The 21,794-nt window shown below is 43.6% G+C and overlaps 1 pseudogene; it reads left to right on the top strand.

Moving 5' to 3' along the window:
* Positions 1-258: 258 nt before the first annotated feature.
* The window catches only part of LOC118623442, a 44,267-nt pseudogene continuing 22,731 nt past the window's right edge, over positions 259-21,794 (top strand).

Genomic DNA, 21,794 nt, shown 5'->3' with positions numbered 1-21,794 from the left:
TTCAATCCACTGAGCCACACCAGCTGGGCCCTAACATTTTTTTAAAAGGTACATTCCTAAGTTTTCCTTGCAGATGGGGGAGCTATTTGACCCAGTTCTGACCAATGAGAACTAATAGAAAATTATTATGTAGGGCTTCCGAAAATCTCCTTAACATGGAGACAGATTAACTACCTGTGTCTTTCCCTTTGCTCTTTCTTATTCCTCTTGCCTGGAACACAGACGTCATGCAGGAGATGGCACAGCTGTCTCGTGACCATGAGGCAGGAAGCCCACGCTAAAGATGACTTAGCAGAAAGAAGGAAACTGCCTGGTAGCCTCAGACGCTGGTGTGTTCATTTCCCTTGGCCACTGTAACAAACTATCATAAATTTAGTGGCTTGAAAACAACAGAGATTTATTCTCTCACAGTTCTGGAGGCTAAAAGTAGAACATCAAATAGGGCCATACTCCAGGGGCTGCTCCAGGGCTTGTGGCCACATCACCCCAATCTCTGCCTCTGTAGGTACAATGCTGCCTCCTCTTCTGTCTAATTGTTACTGAACTCAAGGGACTCACAGCTTGGGGTGCTCTCTTCAAGAATGAGACAGGGTTGTCACAAGGTATTTTTATTTACTTACAAATAAAGGAGATAGGGAATTCATATCCAAAGCTCTGCCTCCCAGAAGGGAAGTTTATCCATTGCTTATGTATACTGGTTAATTACATGTTGACTTCTTTTTGTTTATTTGTTTTTGTTTTTGCCTGTTGGCTACTTTCATCCAGTTGAGTTCCTGTCAGCTCAAGCTTTTTATAGCTGCATCTACAAAATATTATGCCACATTTTAACATTTAGAAAGAAATAACCTTTAATAAGAATGACCCAGCCCTTGAGACCCTGTCCTATCTAACACAGTCATCCTCTGCTTCACTCTTAGAAGGATACTTGTCATTGGATTTAGGGCCCACCAGAGTAATCCAGCATGATCTCAAGATATCTAATTATACCTGCAAAGACCCTTTTTCCCAATAAGGTAATAGTCACAGTTTCAGGGGTCTGGACATAGACATATCTTTTGGGGGTCCACCACACCTGGATTGCCTACCTCAAGACTTTCTATTTAGCCACTCCCCTCCAAAAAAATAAAAATCCTTATTAGTGTAAGCCACTGTTTTCCAGGTTTCTGTAACTCACAGTCAAATATATTACCTAACAAAGAGATGGATTAACTCAGTGAGGACAATAGGAGGATTTCAGGAATGGGTGGATCCTGAGTATAGTTTAAACTACCTGGGTTCTAAATCTCTGTTTTAACTTTTTGCATAAATCAAAATCCACTTTAGCATTCTAGTTCATTTCTCAGTGTAGACCTGAGAGTATCAGAATTACCTAGGGTACTATTTAAAACTCTGGTTCTTTGCCCTCAAAATGGGTTTGCTGAATCAGGATCTCTGGGAACGTCCATCTCTAATGAATGCCACGAAGGCTCTTACATCCACCCATACCTGAGAACCACCCGGCGAGTCCTGCTCCTCAGCATGTTTACTCCATACGGTTCACCTTTCCACTTAGTACGGATTCTGCCTCGAATTCTGTTGATTTTGTGGTTAAACCTGTTTATCTCTGTTGATTAACCAAAATCGGTGTTTTCTTAACAATAAAACAAAAATTATCTTTCTTATATTGACTTTTTACGGACTTCAAAAGCCACCTGATAACCTAGCCTAGACGTTATTGTGGGTGCTCTGTAAAAATGTGGTTTTTCCTTAGTTACAAATTGCACAGTTGAAACATATTAGAACATCCGATGAGAAGGGGAAAGAGCACCCAGTCTACGATAGGATTTCTGTTTGTACAGAGGGGCACCGTGCCCCGTGGAGGACATGAAAAACAAAATGCCTCTCAGATTCATGACTCCACTGAGATTAATCAAATCCCTGGTTTGTGAGGGGGTTTATTGTACATTCCTTTGCCCTTAATTTCTTTGATTCTTGCTTTTCAACTTCCCTCCGGAGAGTATGATGCATGCCATTTGGGATCAGGTGATAATTCCAAAGTGTGGCTCCAGACCATCCAATCACTAGTTATAAGTCCTTCCTTAAGCCCCTGCAATTTTGCCATCCACCAAGTGTTAAAGGAAGCCTATTCCCCTCCCTCATTTACAGATAAGGGAGGAGAAGCAATTATCTGAAGAGTCAGGCTGAGCCGGGTTTTGAACTTCTCCGGTGACAGCCAATACCAGAGTCAGAGGTTGAGCTCTGAATCCCCGGATTTCCCACTCAGAATTCAAGCGGCTGGTGACAGAAGCAGCATAAAACTGAAGTCAGGTGGCTACACTCACAGCAAACCGACTGCACAGAAAGGCTGCGTGCCAAGGAGACACTGATCTGAGTCACATTAAAGGTCAAAGGAAAGGATTGTTTTATTTCCTAGAAACTGAACTACCAGAACCACACCCACCTCAAATCCTCTCTAAATCCCCTAAACTCAGCGAGAAGCCAGCCCCCATGGGGGAAGGGGCGGGGAGATTCTTTGGGCTTGGAAACTGCTTCGACACATTAACCGCTTCCCTGCTAAGAACATTTGCAGGCTCCGGGCAGAAACCGATGTGTGCCGGTGCAGGCCCCCAAATGCACATTTGAACATTTGTTTCCGTACCTGTGCTGGGATTGTTCCTCTGCCAGGCCTCCCCACCCAACAGGGGACCTGCAAACCTACAGCAGAGAAACCGCCACACCTACTGATGTTTCAAAGATTGGCACGGGTTGAGAGGACGTGAGGCAGCCTTCCGTGGGGCCACACAGAGCTCCCCCGCCGGTTGTCTGCTCTGTTGAGAGAGCATGCAGGGGGTTAACCCACTCTGGTCTCCCCTTCAGCCTAAGCAAGCCGAGGAGACGCTGCCAGAAAAACAAAGCTCCCTCCCTTTCCCAGTTGTGCTGGGTTCTGTGTTGAGACTGTTTTTCGCTCTGAAAGTGGACAAATGTATCTATCGAAACCCTTTTCAGAAGTCAACAAATGACACTCAAGTCTGAGTAATTTCATCCTACTCTAAATTCCTGTAGCATTTCACATCTATATGGTCTGTATGGCCTTCAGTGTAGATGGCCTGGTTTTGCATATAGGTATGAATATCTTACCTCCTTCTCTACTGTATGTTCCTGGAAGGCCTGTAGTATAATCTTAAATAGAGTTAATGAGAAAGCATCTTTAACTGAATTAATAAAATCTTAAGGCAGCATGTGTATTCTATTTGAAGGCTATCAGAAGTTGTTATTGTATGGGAAATGAATGGATCGATTTTACACATTAGACCAAAGCAGAGTTGACCAAAAACATCCCTGATTGACTCAGGCAGAGATACAATGGTTGCCCCCTACCCCCTACTCCTATTCAGAAACAAACCTTGAGCGCTCTAGGTCTCTTGTAAGAAGATAGCCTGTCACTGTAACCAACACCAAACTTCCAATGTTATGAATTAGAAAAGATATGCAATGTCATTGAAGTGACTTTATAATGTTTAACAACAGTGTGTGTAATGGGAGATCTGGCATTGGTTCAGCTGCCTCCCTATTCAGAGGCGGAAAATGAGGATAAATAGGAAAATGTTGGTTAGATAACTAAGGATAATAGAATCTTAGAATAAAATATCCAGTTGTCGGTAAGATATAATTACACCCATAAGTGAATTTCTTTGAGGTTACTTGCTCTTCAGAGATTAGATTGCAACTATGCCAAAGTCTCATTTTTCATGGCTCACTTCCTGTGCCCATCCTATCAGCAAAGGAAATTAAAGGTCAAATGGCATTTTCAGAAAACAATTTATCTCATGTTTCCAGGTTTTCATTTAATAAGAATTTATTGAATGTTAAATATGGACCTAACAGAATCAACAGTAGACACCTGTGGTCGCTTTTTGCCCCCCAGCCCTGCCTCCTAGTGTTTACTCCTGTGTGGTTCCCTCCTCTTTAATCAGGGCTCTCATTTTTTGAGACCTTGAGACTGGTTTTGAACAATAGGATGTGGCTGCAGTGAAGATGCATGGTTTCTATGACGACATCATCAGAAACTTGGCAGCTTCCACCTTGATCTCTTTGGAGTGCTTGTTCTGAGAAAAGCCAGCACCAGGTAAGAAGGTAAAAAACCTGAGACTTCCAAGCTTTGAGGAAGCCCAAGCTAGCCATGTGAGGTAGAGAGAGGGAGGGAAGGAGGGAGGGAGGAAGAGAAAAGAAAGAAATGCCCTCAGCTATTCCAGCTATCTCATATGAGGGGTCAGACATGTGAGACAAGAAACTACTTGTATGTCCAACCCAGTCAAGCCTGCAGATGACTGGAGTCTCTTCCACCATCAAACTACAACTGCAAGAGAGACCTCAAGCAAGAACGGCCCAGCTAACACACCCACATACACACAGGATAGATAATAAATTGTTGTAAACCTCTAAGTTTTGGTGTAGTTTGTTACATCACCATAAATAATCAAAGCAGCTCAAAAAAAACTTTTTATTTTTATTGAAAGGCAAAAGCCTTGCCCTTGGAGAATTTAGATTACAAGTGAGGCAGCAACACACCCACAGAAAGCAACATAATTACCCTATAACATAACTCATCCCCAAATACAAAAACAATCTTTTCCAACTAAGGAACTGCTGTAGGAGGCCTGCAGCTGGGTTTGTAAAGGAAGAAAGTGGCACCGGCCTTGCCAAGGAGGGTGGCCAAACAGATCTTGGCATCAATGAGGGGACAGCTGTCACATCTACTAAAAGAGCAAACATTATAAAAATTATTAAAATGTTCACATTAAAAATATAACAAAAAGAAATACAAATTAAAGCAAGATACTATTTTTCAGCTATCAGATTGGCAAAGATGTTTTTAAAATTATAATCTTCAGGGTTGCAGGGTTCAGGGAAACCTATCTATCCTCCTGGCAGGAGTATACTGCAAATGAATCTAATTTTTCTGCAGGGCAACATGCGTCAAAGCCTTTCAAATAACCATATCTTTGGCCTGTTACTGAATTTCTAGAAATGTAACCAGAGAAAATTATCAGCAGCTATTTACCAAAAGGACAGAGAGAAAGAGAGAGAGAGAGAAGTATCATGTAAAGTTTTTTTCATAGAATTACTTATAATAGCATGAATTAAATACAATCTAAATGTCCAATGATAGGAGAAAGATTAACTCTGTGATGGTATAACTATGGGTGATACTCAAAATATTTTAAAACTGTAATGGCACAGGTACCATCAATTATAATTATAACCAACACACCAATCAATCATAACAGATGCACCAACCAAACAGACTGATGACACAAATAGCCCTACCTATAGCCATCATGTTGCATAAGAGCTGGATGTAAGCCTAGGGGCCCCTCCATGTAACAGAAAATCATACAACTGTTAAAAAATTATGTGTTCAAATAATGTTTAATGATATTTCAGTAGAAAGTTAAGTGGAAAAAAGAGAAAATACCATATATAATATATAATCTATACACATATACATATCCATATCAAAAAGGAAAGCAAATATATTCAAATATAGTGGTTGTTTTGAGTGGTGGGATTATCAGGCTTAGCTGGTGGTGTTATCTTATTTCTTTTCTTTACGCACTTTTCGATGTTTTCCAAATCTTCTATGACAAACATGCATTATTTTCATAAGTTATCAGAAAAAAAGTCACATTATAGAAAAGAAAGAAAATACAAGTAATCAGAGCAATTTGGTTGGTTGAATTGTATGAAGTTTGACTTGAAATAAATAACAGAAAAAAAGGAAAGTTCTTGGTTGGGATGGAGTATGGGAGACTCTAGGAACTTGACCATGAGAACTGACAAAGCGTGAACAGAAGGAATTCCAAGTGACTGAACAAGGAAATCACAAGGGGAAACAATGCTAGCTGCAAGTCCTTCTAACTGCTAGGAGGGAGTCTGGTAGAGGGAGGAGAGAAGGGAGAACAGCCAGAAGGCTTCTGTCCTCATACAGTATTCCTGGCAGCTAAATCAACCGGCACATGCACACACATCCATGATTTGTGTTTCTTCCACCCCGTAAGAATGTTGACTTTAACAAAATACGTCTGCTCTTGTCATGCACCCTGATACTTCAACATCTATCTCATCAACAAACGAGGCTTTGGTACCTTCTTCCAGTTAAGAGTCTGTAGCAAAGAGCAAACAGGAAGGAGGAGCTCACTGATACCTGTTCAATGACACTAAAAACGCAAGGGCAGAATTTTCACTTACCCCCGGCAAAGAGCTTTGGATTACATAAGCTTTGGGTCAGACATCTAAAGGTATGCCTCCCTCTTTTTTCACTTTTTATTTGGAAATAATTTCAAATTTATGGAAAAATTGCAAATCTAATAGGAAAAAAAAAAAAAACCATCCACATACCCTTTACCCAAATTCACCTACTATTTTATCTATTTATTGTATAATTTGTACTCTCTCTTTCTCTCATATATATTGTATATGAGAGAATATATATGCCTATAGCTTTTTAATCACTCAATAGTAACTTGTACTAATCACGAGTATTTCCTAAAATTAGGACACTCTCTAATGTAACCACACTACTGTCATCAATGTCAGCCAGTTTAACATTGATGAAATAATTATATCTAATCTTTTGTCCATATCCCAATTTTGCCTGTTGACCTCATAATGCCTCTTTCTCCTCTAATACAAGATCCAGTCTAGAATCAGGTATTGCATTTAGCTGTCACACCTCTTTGGTCTTTAATTTGGAAGAAATTAATTCCACAAAACAATTACACACACATACACTCAAAAAAGGCATTCCTCTTGATTCAGACAATTCATTTGAATTACATACTTTCCAAATTAACTGTGCCAAGGAATCCCTGCCAACTAATTGCCCCAGATTTGCCCTCCACAGCCCTCAGCCCTCCTGAGCTTTCTTACACCGGAACTCCAGACAACACAAAGTCTGTTTGGGTGGTAGGTCTAGTTATGTCCTCCAAAAGCATTTTTTTTCTTAGCCTTAAAAGAACTCATGGCTGCAAATTGTGTTCCCAATAAATATGAACTGGTGACTATTTGCTTTCAAGAAACCATAGTTTTTAGTGCCTGACTGGAGAATGTAGCACAGACTCTTTTGTGGTGGCGAATTACCAATCACTTCATAGCCTTAAAATATTTCCCCAGTCCCCTCCTCCACCTGTCTCCTTCTGAAGTGCCATGACCTTTTGACAGCCAGCCTAACTCAGAGAGCCCATTCCTCTTCAATTACTCTGATAAATGTAGGAACAGAGATGGCTCTGGTAGATAGGCACAACTAAACAAAGGCTCCAGATGAGAACTCTTGATGGCTATGGTTTCCTTCTGAGCCTAGGAGACAGGTATTAATCCACACAAATGCTGAAACCAAACCATATGGGTGGGGGAAACCTGACTACTAGCCTGAAATCACAGATACACTGGAAAACTACACCTCTCCTCATGTCAGTTTATTTGCATGCAATCCCAGCCAAATCAATATCGCCATCTTAATCAAGAGGGAATTACAGGCTTCAGCAGAGAGGTAACACTGTGAGTAATTACATCTGAGCCATTTTCAAACACATTGCATGCTGAACTGAAATATTTAAACAGATACGAAAAGAAGAAAAACAAAAAAAACATAGAGTTTGAGAGCTGTGTGTCCAGAGCGGGGATTGAAGAAGTCATTGTGTTCACAGTGAAACCCCAGAATGGAAGAGCTACACCAGGAACCTAAAGGTCAGGGGAAGAACACAGTCTTAAGTGACACCATCTAGACTTCTCGTTCTTTTAATCAAAATAATCTCTGCGTATCTTTCAGAAGGGAAATTTCCAGCACAGTTGCTGTGTAAGACACGGAGGGTTTGCAGCTTGCCAAAGGTACAATCTGGGAAGAGGACCACTCTGGCTGGCTGTGAACATGCTCCTGGAAGCCCAGGGCACTGTGGCCAGCTCCCCAGCCGGGGCTTCCAGCAGCAAATAGAAATTAAGGGAGGTGGGGATGGTGGGGGAACAGATCAGACGGCATTGGTTTGTATTAAACTTTTGTCAATTCTTTGCATCCATTTATTTTCTCCTCCCTAATTTGTATTCCAGTATTTGAGAAAGGGGGCCTGCTTACATTAAGAAAGTCTAAAATGGTGTTTGTGAATACGGAAATGTGATTTTCTTAATTTCAAGTACAGGCGTCATCAAAGCAGTGAGGGTGCAGTGGAAGAGGTGAGGCTTTCGTTAAAGAAGACAAATGACTTACAATTAACTCTCCGAGGGCAGCTAGAGCCATGCTGGCCTCAGCCCAAAGGGCTTTGTTTATATGCAAATGACTTTTTCTAAAGCTCCAGAAAACACTTCCTTTCCTCGAGGAGGTAAACACTCTCTTGATATCTTGTCTATTCTACTCATTTGGTTATTTTTTTCCTCTTTTCCCCCTGCTATTTCTGCAGAGATTTTCAACTTTAGCTCCTATTACAAATGATCACATATTTCAAATTAATCCATTTTCACTGGTCAAATACTGCCCCATGCACATGGTTTTACCAGCATCACAGTTTTATAGAGGTGACTCACTAACAAGCTCCCTTGGGAGCAAAGTCAGCCAGGGCACAGAGAGAATGAGGACGTTGGGATCCTCAAGCTGTCTTGGTGGCAGCTGCTTCGAGGCAGAGGAGGTTCCATCTCTGTCCCTGGTCCTGGACATGTCTGTGGGGCCAGAGCCCAGCCCAGCTGGACACAGAGCTGGTGCACCCCAGGTGGGGTGTGGGTGTGCTCAGGGTCACCTTGGAAAGGGAAAGAGTACCCTTTGCCAATAACTCTCCCTGCCCCCCCCCCCCCCCCAACACAGAGCCTTAGCCCATCCTCCCTAGGAAGAAGGTGAAATAAAGGGCTAATTTCTGGAGCACAGCAATGGGCATCTTATACTACTTCATGTCATCATAAATGTCTATCATGAAGGGTGCGACTAGAATGTTGCCAGTCAAATCTCCCCTCCATGGGATCCCCATTTGGTTTTACTCCCCATCTGGTATTCATTGGTGTTTCCCTCTGATGAATTCCTCACCCAAAATATCTAATCACTAAATAGTGCCAATTTTACATCATAAATTTTACATCTGCTTTGTCTGCTTCTCCCATTCCCAATATGCTTCATCACCTGCCACTCATCTGACTATTGAAATAACTGCTTGCCGCTAGCCTTCAGCACAATCTTTACAATGCCACCAGAGAAAGAGAGAGCTGGGCGGGCGAGTGATGGAGAGAGACTGTCATGCCACCCTAGGACCCTTCAGTGGTTTGTACATTAGCCCAGTAGGCTGCTAGAACAAAATACCACAGACTGGACGGCTTAAACAACAGAAATTAATTTTCTCACAGTTATAGAGGCTGGAAGTCTAAGATCAAGGTGTCAGCAGGTTTGGTTTCCTCTGAGGTCTTTTTCCTTGGCTTCCAGATGTTCTCCTTCCTGCTGTGTCCTCACAAGGTCACGTGTGCATTGTGTCTGGTGTCGCTGGATCCTAACCACCTCTTCTTACAAGGATTCCAGTTCTATTGGATTAAGGCTGACCCATCTGACCCCATTTTAATTTAATAACCTCTTTAAAGTCTTTATCTCCAAATACACTTATATTCTCAAGTACTGGGAATTAGAACTTCAACATATTTGGGGGGAAACCAGCCAGCCCATAATCCTGCTTGACCAATAGAATGTGGTGGAAGTGATGTTGTGTGCATTTCCAGACCCAAGCTTGGACAAACTAGGAGCTTCCACTTCTCTCTGTGCTGCTTGCTCTTGGAAACCTTCGGTCGTGCTGTGAAGAAGCCCAGGCCACATGGGGAGGCCATATGTAGGAGTTGTGGCAGACAGCCCCTGCAACAGTCCTCTGGGCCTCCAGAGGTGTGGGTGAGAAGTTTTCCAGATAACTCCAATTCTAGCCACCCTCTGACTGCAAATGCATGAAAGACCCCAAATGAAAATCTCCTGGTTGAGCCCAGTCAATTCACAGAACCATAAGAGTTAAGAAAATAAAGGTTAAATTTTAAACCACTGAGTTTGGGATGATTTCTTACACAGTAGCAGATATACAAAATAGGTATTTTTGTGTGAAATCCTCCAATTATAGCATTGACAATTAATATAAATTTAAAACACAAAACAAAACACTTTCCACCCAAATACCACACTTCTGTCAGCTGCCAGTCTATAACGTGAGTTTGCTCTAGCAATTCCCAAACACTTGGAGTATCTACCGACACTCTGCTTTTTCATACCTTCATGCCTTTGTAAATACTGCTCCCTCAATCCAAGCATCCCAACTGCTTAGTTTCCTTCAAGTAATAGTGTATGAACTTTTATTGAATAGGTGAGCAGATTGTCAAGGAACAACTATACCGAGGTCATTTCCTGTCTGTCTTGATTCTCCTTTGAATCTTTATCATAAACCCTTTTTAAGTAAGGTAGGCAGATTTGGCTTTGTCCTTGCCATTTGCAACACAATGGCCTTGACATGACATATAAATTCTATTCTCCATTCACCCCCACCCCCACCACCACCCCACCACCACCTCCACCCCCGCTTGAAATCCTGTTTCTCTGGATTGCCTCCTTGTTCTCTTCCTTGACCTTTCCTCTGGCAATTCTGCTGTTGATCCACTTTTCTCTTTAATGGCTTTCAGTTGCTCAAGGAAGACTGTCAAGCACCAGGAGCTCACCAGACAGAGGGTACAGAGATGGACACAGTGCACACTCTCATGGAAGAGCTCCCCTTCCAGTAAGTAAGAATGCCTCTCATTTTATACTAACAACCACCTGCAACCAGAGACGATCTGTGGATGTGTAAGTCTATACCAATCCAGATCCAACCCTTCCTTATTTTCTACAATAGTAAATCAAAAAGAAAACTTCATTTCACAGCGATCAATTTCTGGCTACCTGGCTTTTGCTTCATCCCAGCTGCTTAGTGACAATCAACTTGTTTTTTTGTCCTTAGACTCAACTTTTTAAGACCTCTGGTTTCTCCAGCACTCCACTTCCTACCACACAATACTGGTACATTAATCTTTTTTTATTTTTTTATTTTTCACTTATGATTTACCCTCAATATTATTTTGTATTGGTTTCAGGTGTACAGCTCAGTGGCTAGCCAAATACTACAGTGTTCCCTCCAATATTTCCAGTACCCAACTGGCACCAAACATAGATATCACAATATTATTGACTATATTCCCTATGCTGTACTTTACATCCCCTTGACTATTTTGTAACTACCAATTTGTACTTCTTAATCCCTTCACCTCTTTCTCCCAGCTCCCTGACCCCTCTTCCCTCTGGCCACCACCAGTCCACTCTCTGTTTCTATGAGTCTGTTTCAAGTTTGTTTGTTCATTTATTTTGTTCTGTAGATTCCACATATAATTTAAATCATATGGTATTTGTCTTTCTCTGACTGACTTATTTCACTGAGCATAACACCCTCTAGGTGCATCCATGATGCCACAAATGGTAAGATTTCATTCCTTTTTATGGCCAAGTAACATTCCATTGTAAATATATACACAGCTTTTTCAGAAAGATTACTCTTTTCAAAATGCCATCTAAAAACTACCAGCAGAGGCCATCCATACACCAGAAGAAGCTCCAAATGCCACAGCCTAAAAGTCAAAGCCATCTAAGGCCTGACCCCAAACTATTTCTCCTGCTCCCTCTTATATAACACCCTTCACAAACCCAGGTAAACACATTTCCTTGTTCTCCCTCAAAATGCAAGAACGCGACTTCCGGTCAAGATGGTGGCGTAGTTAAACGCAGTATCGTCTCCTTCCACAATTACAACTAAACTACAGAACAACCATCATTCAGAACCACCTGAAATCGAGCTGAATGGAAGTCCTACAACTACAGAATTAAAGAAACAGCCACATCGAGACTGGTAGGAGGGACAGAGGTGCTGACAGGCTGGTACCACATCCACGTGTGGCAGATAAAAATCAGGAGGCTACCTCGGCTGGGAAGGTCCTCCCTTAGGACTGAGGGGTCCCCGTCCCACACCAGGTGCCCCGCTCAGGGTTCCAGTTCCAGGAAGAGAAGTCCCCATAACTTCTGGCTGGAAAACCCAGCTGTAACTGAGGTTGAGGCTGCAGGAGCCCCAGGCAGCTCCTCTTAAAGGGCCCGTGCATGGACTTACTTGGACTTGCTCCCTCTAAGCTTGGAGGGGAGGCAGCATGAGGGGCACCAGAGACATACAGGGAAGAACTGAGCTGTTTGGCCTCGGAAGGAGGGCTGGAGAGGCGGCTTTCTCCTGGACAGACATGCTGGTGGAGGCTGATGTTCCTTTGGTGAGCCCTTCCTTGGGGCTGCAGACAGCTGCCATATCTGGGACTCCAGCAACCTGGCTCACACAGTTTGCCCCTCCCTGGTGATTCCATGAGGCCCCGCCCCACCCAACTTCCAGGCCCATCCAAGCTGTTTCCAGTGGCTTTACCATAGGATTGGCCTGACTTGGGATCCTGCTTCAGAGTTTCCTAAAATCTCTCAAACAAGCAACATTTGGTCTCAGCAAGCCCCATACATCTCGTTTAGTGGCTGCAGGCCTGGCCCTAGAAGCAACCAGCCTTGGTTCACAGCTTGGTTTTGATTGGGTACCTCCAAGCCCAGCACAAGAAGCAGCCATCTGCAGATCACTTTGTAGCTTATCCTGGGTGGCCCTGAATAAAATACAGGCAGTGGCTGACCTTTCCCAGAGCCAGCACACCCAGTGGACAGCTTCAGACCACATCAAAACACCACCACCCAACCACCTCCACAAGTGACACACTCAATGAGTGGACTCAGTGGGTACCAGAGCCCTGCTGAAGTAAGTGTTGCTCTGTGTGGTGGGCCCCTACAGAGCTGATCCTCCAAAGTAGTCAGAGGCCAGTGGTCAGTGGGCACAGCCAGTCCTTGCAGCTGATCAGCCTGAGTAAATCCCTCCCATTGAAGTGCCAACAACAATCAAAACTCAATTACAACAGAAGGGTGTACAGTCCACATTAGGGGTGCACCTTGAGGGCCCAGCTGGGGTGATCAGGGAGGCTGTGCCACTGGATCCTACAGGACACCTACAACAAGAGGCCACCCTACAAAGCCTAGGAGACATAGCAACTCTACCTAATACATAGAAATAATCATAGGGAAGAAGCCAAAATGGGGAGACAAAGAAACATGTCCCAAATGAAAGAAAAGAACAAAACTCCAGGAAAATAATTAAACAAAATGGAAATAAGTAATCAATCAGATGCACTGGTTATAAGGTTGCTCAAGGAACTTAGTAAGACATTCATAGAACTTATGGAGACCTTCAAAGAACTTAAGGAGACCTCCGAGGAACTTAGTGAGAACATCAACAACATTAAAAAGGACCAGTCGGAAATAAAGGATGCATTAACTGAAATAAAGAATAATTTACAAGGAATCAATAGTAGAATAGGTAAAGCCAAGAAGCAAACCATCAATTTGCAATATAAAGAAGCAAAAAACACCCAATCAGAACAGCAAAAAGAAAAAAGAATCCAAAAAAAATGAGGAAGTGCAAGGAGCCTCTGGGACAACTTCAAGCATACCAACATTTGCATCATAGGGGTGCCAGAAGGAGAAGAAAGTGAACAAGAAATTGAAAACCTATTTGAAACAATAATGATAGAAAACTTCCCTAATTTGGTTAAGGAAATAGACATACAAGTCCAGGAAGCACAGAGAGTCCCAAACAAGATGAACCCAAAGAGGTCCACACCAAGACACATCATCATCAAAACGCCAAAGATTAAATACAAAGAGAAAATCTTTTTCTTTTTTAAGAATTTTTTTTTTTTTTTTATCCTCACCCAAGGACACCTTTCCTTATTTTGTTCAGATAGAGTGGGAGGGAGAGAGAGAGAAACATCGACATGAAAGGGACATGTCAAGTGGTTGCCACCTACACAATCCTACCAGGGCCAGGGACAAACTGCAACTGAGGTACATGCACTTAGCGGGAACCGAACCCGGATATCTCTGGACCGCAGGCCAATGTTCCAACCGCTGAGCCAAACCAACCAGGGCTAAAGAAAGAATCTTAAAAGCAACAAGAGAAAAGCAGTCCGTTACCTACAAAGGAGTTCCCATAATACTGTCAGCTGATTTCTCAAAGAAACTCTGCAGGCCAGGAAGGAGTGGCAAGATATATTCAAGGTGATGAAAAGCAATGACCTACAACCAAAATTACTTTATCCTGCAAAGCTATCATTTAGAATCAACAGACATATCAAGAGTTTCCCAGACAAAAAAAAAGCTAAAGGAGTTCATTACCACCAAACCAGTATTATATGAAATGTTGAAGGGATCTTCTTGAAGAACAACAAAAATATGAACAATAAATTGGCAATTAATACATATTTATCAACAACTGAATCTACAAATAAAATGAACAAGCAGAACAGAAACAGACTCCTAGATACAGAGAACTTTTTGTTGTTTGCCAGACTGGCGGGGCTAGAAGGATGGGTGAAAAAGATGAAAGAATTAAGAAGTACAAATTGGTTGGTAGACTGATGAACCTCAAAGGGAAGGGGGGAGGGAGGGTGGGATGAGATAAACCAAAGAACTTCTATGCATATATGCACAACCAATGAACACCGACAATAGTGTGGGGAAGACAGAAGGGGGGCGGGATTGGGGAGGAGGGGTTCAATGGGGAAAAAGAGGGGGGGCATCTGTAATACATTCAACAATAAAAATGAGTTTTAAAAAAATGCAAGAACTCTCCCCTAGCTCTGTGGTTTTCTCCCACTTCCCCCTCACAACTTACCCTACCCAAACCCCACACTTGCTTGAGAGACCTCACAAATCCTTCCTTTCATGATGTCTTTTCCTATGGCCCATGATCTTAGAAGCAGAACCTCCCGTGAACCCAGGTGATACCAACTTCTACAAACTCAGATACATTCCCTTGCAGTGTCATCTCTCTTCATGTAGATTCCACATCTCCAAAGAGACTGCGAGCCTTTCAAAGGCAGAAGTCATGTTTTGCATAACTTTCTATCCCCAGGACCTAGCCTGATGCCCAATGGTAAATGCTCAATAAATGTCTGACAACCATACCCAATTATATGTGTGTAAATTGTATGTGTGTTTGCTCTGGTTATTGATTAGACACAACCCAAGTGACAGTTAAACACCTCACTTTGGTCAGTGACCTTGAGTTTCATTCTGATCCTGTAAGAATGTGTAAAACTCAGCAGGATTTACTGGCCATGCACTAATTAAATAATTGACCAGAGGTTGTACACTGTAAACACCACCTAAAGAGATGTGTAATCTTGTTTCTAAAACAAACCACACTTACCTGTAAACGTGACACTCAATACCCCTGGGAAGTTACTACACAATATCTAAGAAATGGGCTAAAGCCACCAAAAAAGGGAATCAAAATTATTTCCTTTTCTTTATCCCACAGGACCCTGGAATTAGTATCCATGCTGAAATAATGTGAAAGTAACAGGTCAACGGGTGTCTGACTTTAAACGTGTGAAAGCTAAACTGAAAAACAAGTCAATGGGTCTCACTGAGAAAGCAGTCAGCGCAGGAAGCTGAGCTCGAGTCTCTTTTCTTGTGTGTGGCATGACTGGATTCTAAAAATGCTCGACTGAACACCTGAGAAGGGAAAGGGGGGTTAACCTTTAAGCAAACAGAGCCATGTTGCCCAATCTATATGCAATTAATGTGAGGATGGATCAAGGATTAAGGCATCTTCAAATTCACATGTTCTATTCTCAATTTATCAATCAATCCCTCCCTCTCACAAAACCTGGTCCTTCCCCATCACAGCCTGGATTCCTCGACGCCTTTCTTTCCCTCACCCCTGGACTCAATCCATCTCCAAGTCCTATTTTACCTCCTAAGCACCCCTCAGATTTGTTTACTCCCTGCCATCTCCACCCACTGGGTAAGAAACCTCCATCTCCTCCCCACACTGACCCAATTGGCTCCACTCTCTCCTTCCTCCAACCCATAGCTTCAACATGCACGTTAGCTTATGTTGCTGTGATACTTAAAACCCTTCAAAGGCGTCTCATTGTAAAAGCACCAAGAGGACTAACATTCATCAAGCCCCTTTATGATCCTGCCTACCCCAGGCCTTTGCACATGCTGTTCTCTCTAGCTCAAATGTGTCTCCCTATTCCTTTGTCTAATTAATTCCTGCTCGTCCTTCAAAGCTCAGTTCAAACATCCTACACTTTAAATACCTTCCCAGGTTCTCCAAACCAGGCCAGGTCCTTTGTTATATGTCCCTCTAACATGTATTTTGCCTTCTCCATTTAGCACATACAATTAACTCAGTATGTAATTATGTGTTTAACAGCTGTCTCTCCTGCATGAAAGTAAGCTCCATGGGCCAGGGAAACATTATCTTGCTCTCTGCTCCCGCTCCCATGCCTGCCACAATACCTCACACATGGAAGGCACTCACAGAGCTGTTGAACAAGAATACATGAATTAATGAATACATGGAAAGTATTCAGAACCAATTACTAACACAAAGAAAGCCACCGAAGCAACTCTGCAACTGGGAAACAAAGAGAGGAAGGGAAGGTTAAAGAGATTTGATTTCCTCCACAAAGTATGACATTGCCTTCCTTGTGGACAAAATCTGCAGGCAGAGCAGCCTTTGGGTGCCTGATGATGAGGGCATTCGATAGCATTTACTCCCATATTATTTTCTGATCTTTTCTTGTCTCAAGTTCAGGTCTTTGGAAGGCTAGAATCATTTCTAATAAAGTACCTGAAGAGTACTAGGGTAAAGTTAGGTACAAGGCAGATATCCAATAAATATGTCACGTTTAATTGAATCATGATATCATCCAATTGTAGCTCCAATGACTTTTGGTCTCCAACAAAGTTGTAAGGAGAGAGCAAAAAGTTATAAGTCCCTTGCGGGCAAAGGCAGTATATGATAATCTGCACATAGATGTGCAGACACATGGATGTGCCCGGCACATAGAGGACCAATAAAGGCTCACTAAACTGGACCTAGTACAGGTCTGGCATTCCTCAGGGCCTGGCAAGGACCAGCCTGTCTCATCAGACCCACTGACTTCTCATTTTTTTCTCTCCTACAATCTCTCATGAGATCTCCACCTTACAAAAGAAAAACTACCCTGTGCCCAAGTCTGGGGTGAGTGACTGGACTTAGAAGCACTCTTACTTAAAAGTCCAGAGATAGAGCTTCCGAGTCACCTCAAAAGAGATTACAACTTGCCCTCTCGATTTAAGGAAACAAAAGAAGGCGTCCCAGGACTCAAGCCCATGCCCTTCTAAGTGACAGGAAAAGTGATTTTCTCTCATTTGTTCAGATAAACCTGGTGACTTCTTTTTCCCCAGTCCAGTGTAGAATCGTGTAGTTCAGTCCAGTCCCATTGCCCCTAAAGCCTCATGCTCTCACCTTTTCCTTTGATCTAACCATCTCATGGAAGGGTAGTGCTGAGAATGTAGGGGCCGCCCCTGAGTCCTGTTCTGATTCTGCTCTGCTGCTCAGCCCCACAGCGTAAAGCAGAGCTCCGGTTCAATCCGGGTATCCCGCCACACCTGCTTAACGCCGCGTGCCTAAGCCACTCCGTCAAAAAGGAATATGCCCCGCAATGTCTGCTCAGGACACCAACCAGCTCCCCACAAATTCTGGCTGAAGAAATTCAGGGCCAGCACAAGCCTTTCCAAGAGACACCTAGCAGCTTTTGAATCCAATTTCAAATAAATGTCTGTAGAGACAGCACCCTTGTCCTATAGTTTTTTTAGTTTAAAACAATATCTTAAAAATTAACTCATCCAGTGCTTTGCATCCAGGTATTCAAATCACTTGGCACAGGATAAAATATCTATCTTTCATATTTTTCACAAACTTGACAAATAGAGAACCTTTTATGGGAGAGGGATTATATGCCCTATAAACCACGAATAATCAACACAATTTAGGGTGCAAATAACACTCACCAATAATTCCTAGAGAGTGAGGCTGAGACGTCCATGGGGCAGTAAATAGCAGGACGTCTGACCTATCCAAGAACCAGCACCCCTTCCTTCTGTGTCCTGTCCTGGAATTGCTCAGGCCCTTCAGGTGTCTGGAGAGCAAGTCGAACCCAGCAGAGCCCCATCCCAAGGCACAGACTGAAGCTGAGGGCTGCTGGTGGGGTATGCCTGATGAATCATGTCCCAACTACAGAGACGCTGGGTGATGTCTCTGGTTCCCCTAGGAACCACGGTGGTAAGATGGCAGCATCTCTTCAGGGCTGGGCTGTCCACTCCCCATGTTTAAAATCAAGAAAGGGGCTTCAAATCAGCCAGAACCCTTTGGATTCAGGTTTTTTCATTCTTACTCTGCTTCCTTCCACCAGGAGCCAACCCCTCCCAGGTGCATCAGGTAAGGAGGCCTCAGGGATCAGTTCTGGCAGGGGGAGAAAGTGGAAATGCAGGCCGTGGTCAAGCAGGGAGACAGAGGCCCAGGGCGGAAGTGCTTTCTGCACCAGCCAAGCTATCCAGAAGGCTGGGTCGAAAGCAAGGTGCGGCAGCTGAGGCTTGAGTTCTGGCTGCCACCAAGAATGCCAACGAGAATTCCTCATGGTAGTTCTTCCAGGCATGGCAACCCCTCCTCCCCCACCAGACTCCTTCCTCCAAAGTCCCGAGCACCAGCTGTTACCCTCGTGATCAGTTCTCTCCCTTCACATCAACGGCCACTTCCAAGTGAGCAGCCTTCCCAGGAAGGCTGAGGGAGGACCAGCTCCAGCCTCTCCACCCTCTCTCTCCAGACCATCACACCTGCTCATTCACAAACACAGCTTAGGGAAGCCACGCAAGCGATACCTTCAAAGAGCAAGAAAAAATGTGCTTCGAAATGATTTTCTGTCCTTGCCTGCACGCGAAGCCGCGGGCAGCTTCCTCTTCCTGAAGGGGGAGGGCGGGACAGGGACACACCTTCTCGGGTGGAGCAGCCCGCTGCCCCGCAGAGCCCGCGCCCCTCCCCAGACCCTCCAGGGCCCACCCACCGACGCGCCAGTTCTCCTGGTCCGTGGAGCGGAGACTGTTCTCCACGTCCTTGCAAAGCAATGTAGTTTACACCTCAACAAAAAGGAGAGTAGATCGTGCTTCCCCACCATGGTTTGTGTTTCTGCGATCGAGAGCAAGGTCTTCCCGTCTAGCACCTTAGCTGTCATTTTCTCAGGTGGCGAGTTCCTTCATTTAAACAAAGCTCTCTGCCCTCCGCGCGCCAGGGATTTCCCCCGCGGGGCGGCTGGGCAAATGCTGGTGTGTGCACAGTTTAAAGGGGTTGGAGCGTTGAGACTGCCTTTCTTACAACTGTTTCCGAAACTTCAGAGTCAACTGCAACTTGGACACTCTTATTGGAACCGTAATTCTTATTCCCGTTGGCAATTTTCAACTCCCAAAGATGAAAAAAGAAAATCAAAGGCATACATATCTTTCTAAAACAGCACTCTGTACTCCTCCTCGCTCCCTTTTCTTCCCTTTTCTTCAAGCCTGAGCCTTCCCTGTGGGCTGCCTCCTTGATGAGCCTCTGATGTGAGATCTGCCTTCAGGCCACTTTCCCGGATGGAACTCACCTCCATTCTCGCCTCACTTCCTTTCCACACAGAACCAAAAATTCCTCACACCTGTGTTCCTGCTCTGGCAGAACACACAGTGCCCAGGATTCTTCCGCTATGTAAACTAGACACTAAGTGCCAAACAATAGTAATATAAAAATATTTTATCCCAGGGATGGGTAGTTCTTGAAGTAATTGGTAATTGCTTATGAAATGTGACCCTGCATTCAGCTTCATTTATGTGATCTCCCCCAAAATTGGAAACCAAAAGGGAGCAAGCGAACCCTTAGTGACTTTCAACTACTACAGATCAACTGGAATCTAATTATTTTGGAATAATCAACAAGGGAATACAACTACAGGAAAGAAAAATAACGTGTCATTGGAGGGAAGTCAGTAGCTCTTTCCTCAACCTTTAAGCAAAGATCAATATAATGATAGGCAGGAAGGTGAGCCAACAGCTTTGGAATCCCTTCTGCATCAAGCTACGTACATAAACATAAATAACAAAATCAACATGACACTGGTGGTTCTTTTGCCATCAGGACAAACGTTGTCAATATGGGAAACTGTCCGGTGACTTACTGAACTCGGCACTGCTTATTAGAGGAGTTATCTCATATATTCCAATGACGTGTGTGCCAAATTGCCTGCTCAATCTACAAGGCTCTAGATGGCACAGTAGATAGGAATACAGACTTTGGAGTTACACTGACTGGGTTCAATCCCAGCTCTGCTACTTTCTATCTGGTGTATGGGAGATGGACCCTGCTCTCAGCCCGGATGCTGGACTAGAATGACATCCACAGGCTTCAATAAACGTCACGTTCTGCCTTAGTCTACTACTGAGGGCTCCTGGCAGGAGCCCAGAGGGAGAGAACAATTAGAGTGTTTCTTCCCTTGCTTGGCTCCTTCTCTGAAAGACTGCCATGGACTAACAGGACCCTCAACCAGAGGTCATGGCTTCCTAGGAGTTATAATTGGCTTCAAGCATCTCCTCTCCTGAGTTTGGCTGACTGCTCCCTCCTCCCGTTCATTCAGACCTAGGGGTAGTAACAGCTTCATGCTCCTATTCCATCAGCACGTCCCCTAAACCCACATATGTAATTAGCCCATTTTGTAAATAAACCCTCCCAAGTTAACTATTTTTAGTGTCATCTATGTTCTGTTTGGACCCTGATTGATAAACAGTATGACTCTGGTTACTTAACCTCTCAATTCCTTCAGCTAGAAAATGGAGGTAATACTAGTAACTTACTTCCTAGACGTGTGAGGGTTAAATGGGTTATTAATACACATGAAATGCTTAGAGCAATGCCTGGCATGTAACAAGCATAATTATTTTAGTTTTATTTTCATCACCATCATCACCACCATTGTCATCATTACACAACACTGGTAAACAAAGATGACACGGCTGCTGTCCCCCGGGAGCTAGCCATGTGGTTTCCAGCACACTGGGTTGTTTGTGGAGCCCTGTTTTCTAAAGAAAAGACCCAGACAAATCTGACAAGTGCTACCAAAAGTAGCTTAGGAGAAATCGAGGGGTGATTTAATAACACTGGCCAGTTAAGACCGATGGTCCTTACTAGCGGTCCCAAAGGATTTCTACATTCAGTTGCTTGCTCTGCTTTTGTCAGGGTCCTTTTAAAGTATCTTATTCTAGATTCACAGACAGTTGGAGCTACAGAGGACACGAATTAGAAACATAGCCCCTCATTTAGCATTTTATTTAGAAAACTGATTTAGCCCTGGCCAGTTTGGCTCAGTGGTTAGAGCGTCGGCCTGCGGTCCGGAGAGACCCGGGTTCGGTTCCCGCTAAGGGCACGTATTTCGGTTGCAGTTTGTCCCCGGCCCTGGTTGGTCGTGCGGGTGGCAGCCACTCGATGTGTCCCTTCACGTCGATGTTTCTCACTCTCTCTCCCTTCCTCTCTCTCCCTCCCATTCTATCTGTACAAAAAATGGAAAAGTGTCCTCAGGTGAGGATAAAAAAAAAAAAAAGATAAGGAGAAAACTGATTTAACCAAAATAAATGTTTAGGCCATACAGATGCAGACCCTGCATAGGAAAATTAAAAGTTTCCTAAATCTAAGAAAGAATATTCTGGATTCTCTCCCTAGAGAAGGGAAATTGGTCTTAATAGAAGCAGGGGGAAGAAGAGGAGAAGAAGAAAGAAACAAAGAGAAAACGGACGTCTCCCATGCATTCTG

This window comes from Molossus molossus, unplaced genomic scaffold (genome assembly GCF_014108415.1).
Source record: "Molossus molossus isolate mMolMol1 unplaced genomic scaffold, mMolMol1.p scaffold_m16_p_1, whole genome shotgun sequence".
Lineage (NCBI taxonomy): Eukaryota > Metazoa > Chordata > Mammalia > Chiroptera > Molossidae > Molossus > Molossus molossus.
Note: the sequence above shows the minus strand (reverse complement) of the source record. Positions and strands in the feature narration are given on the sequence as shown.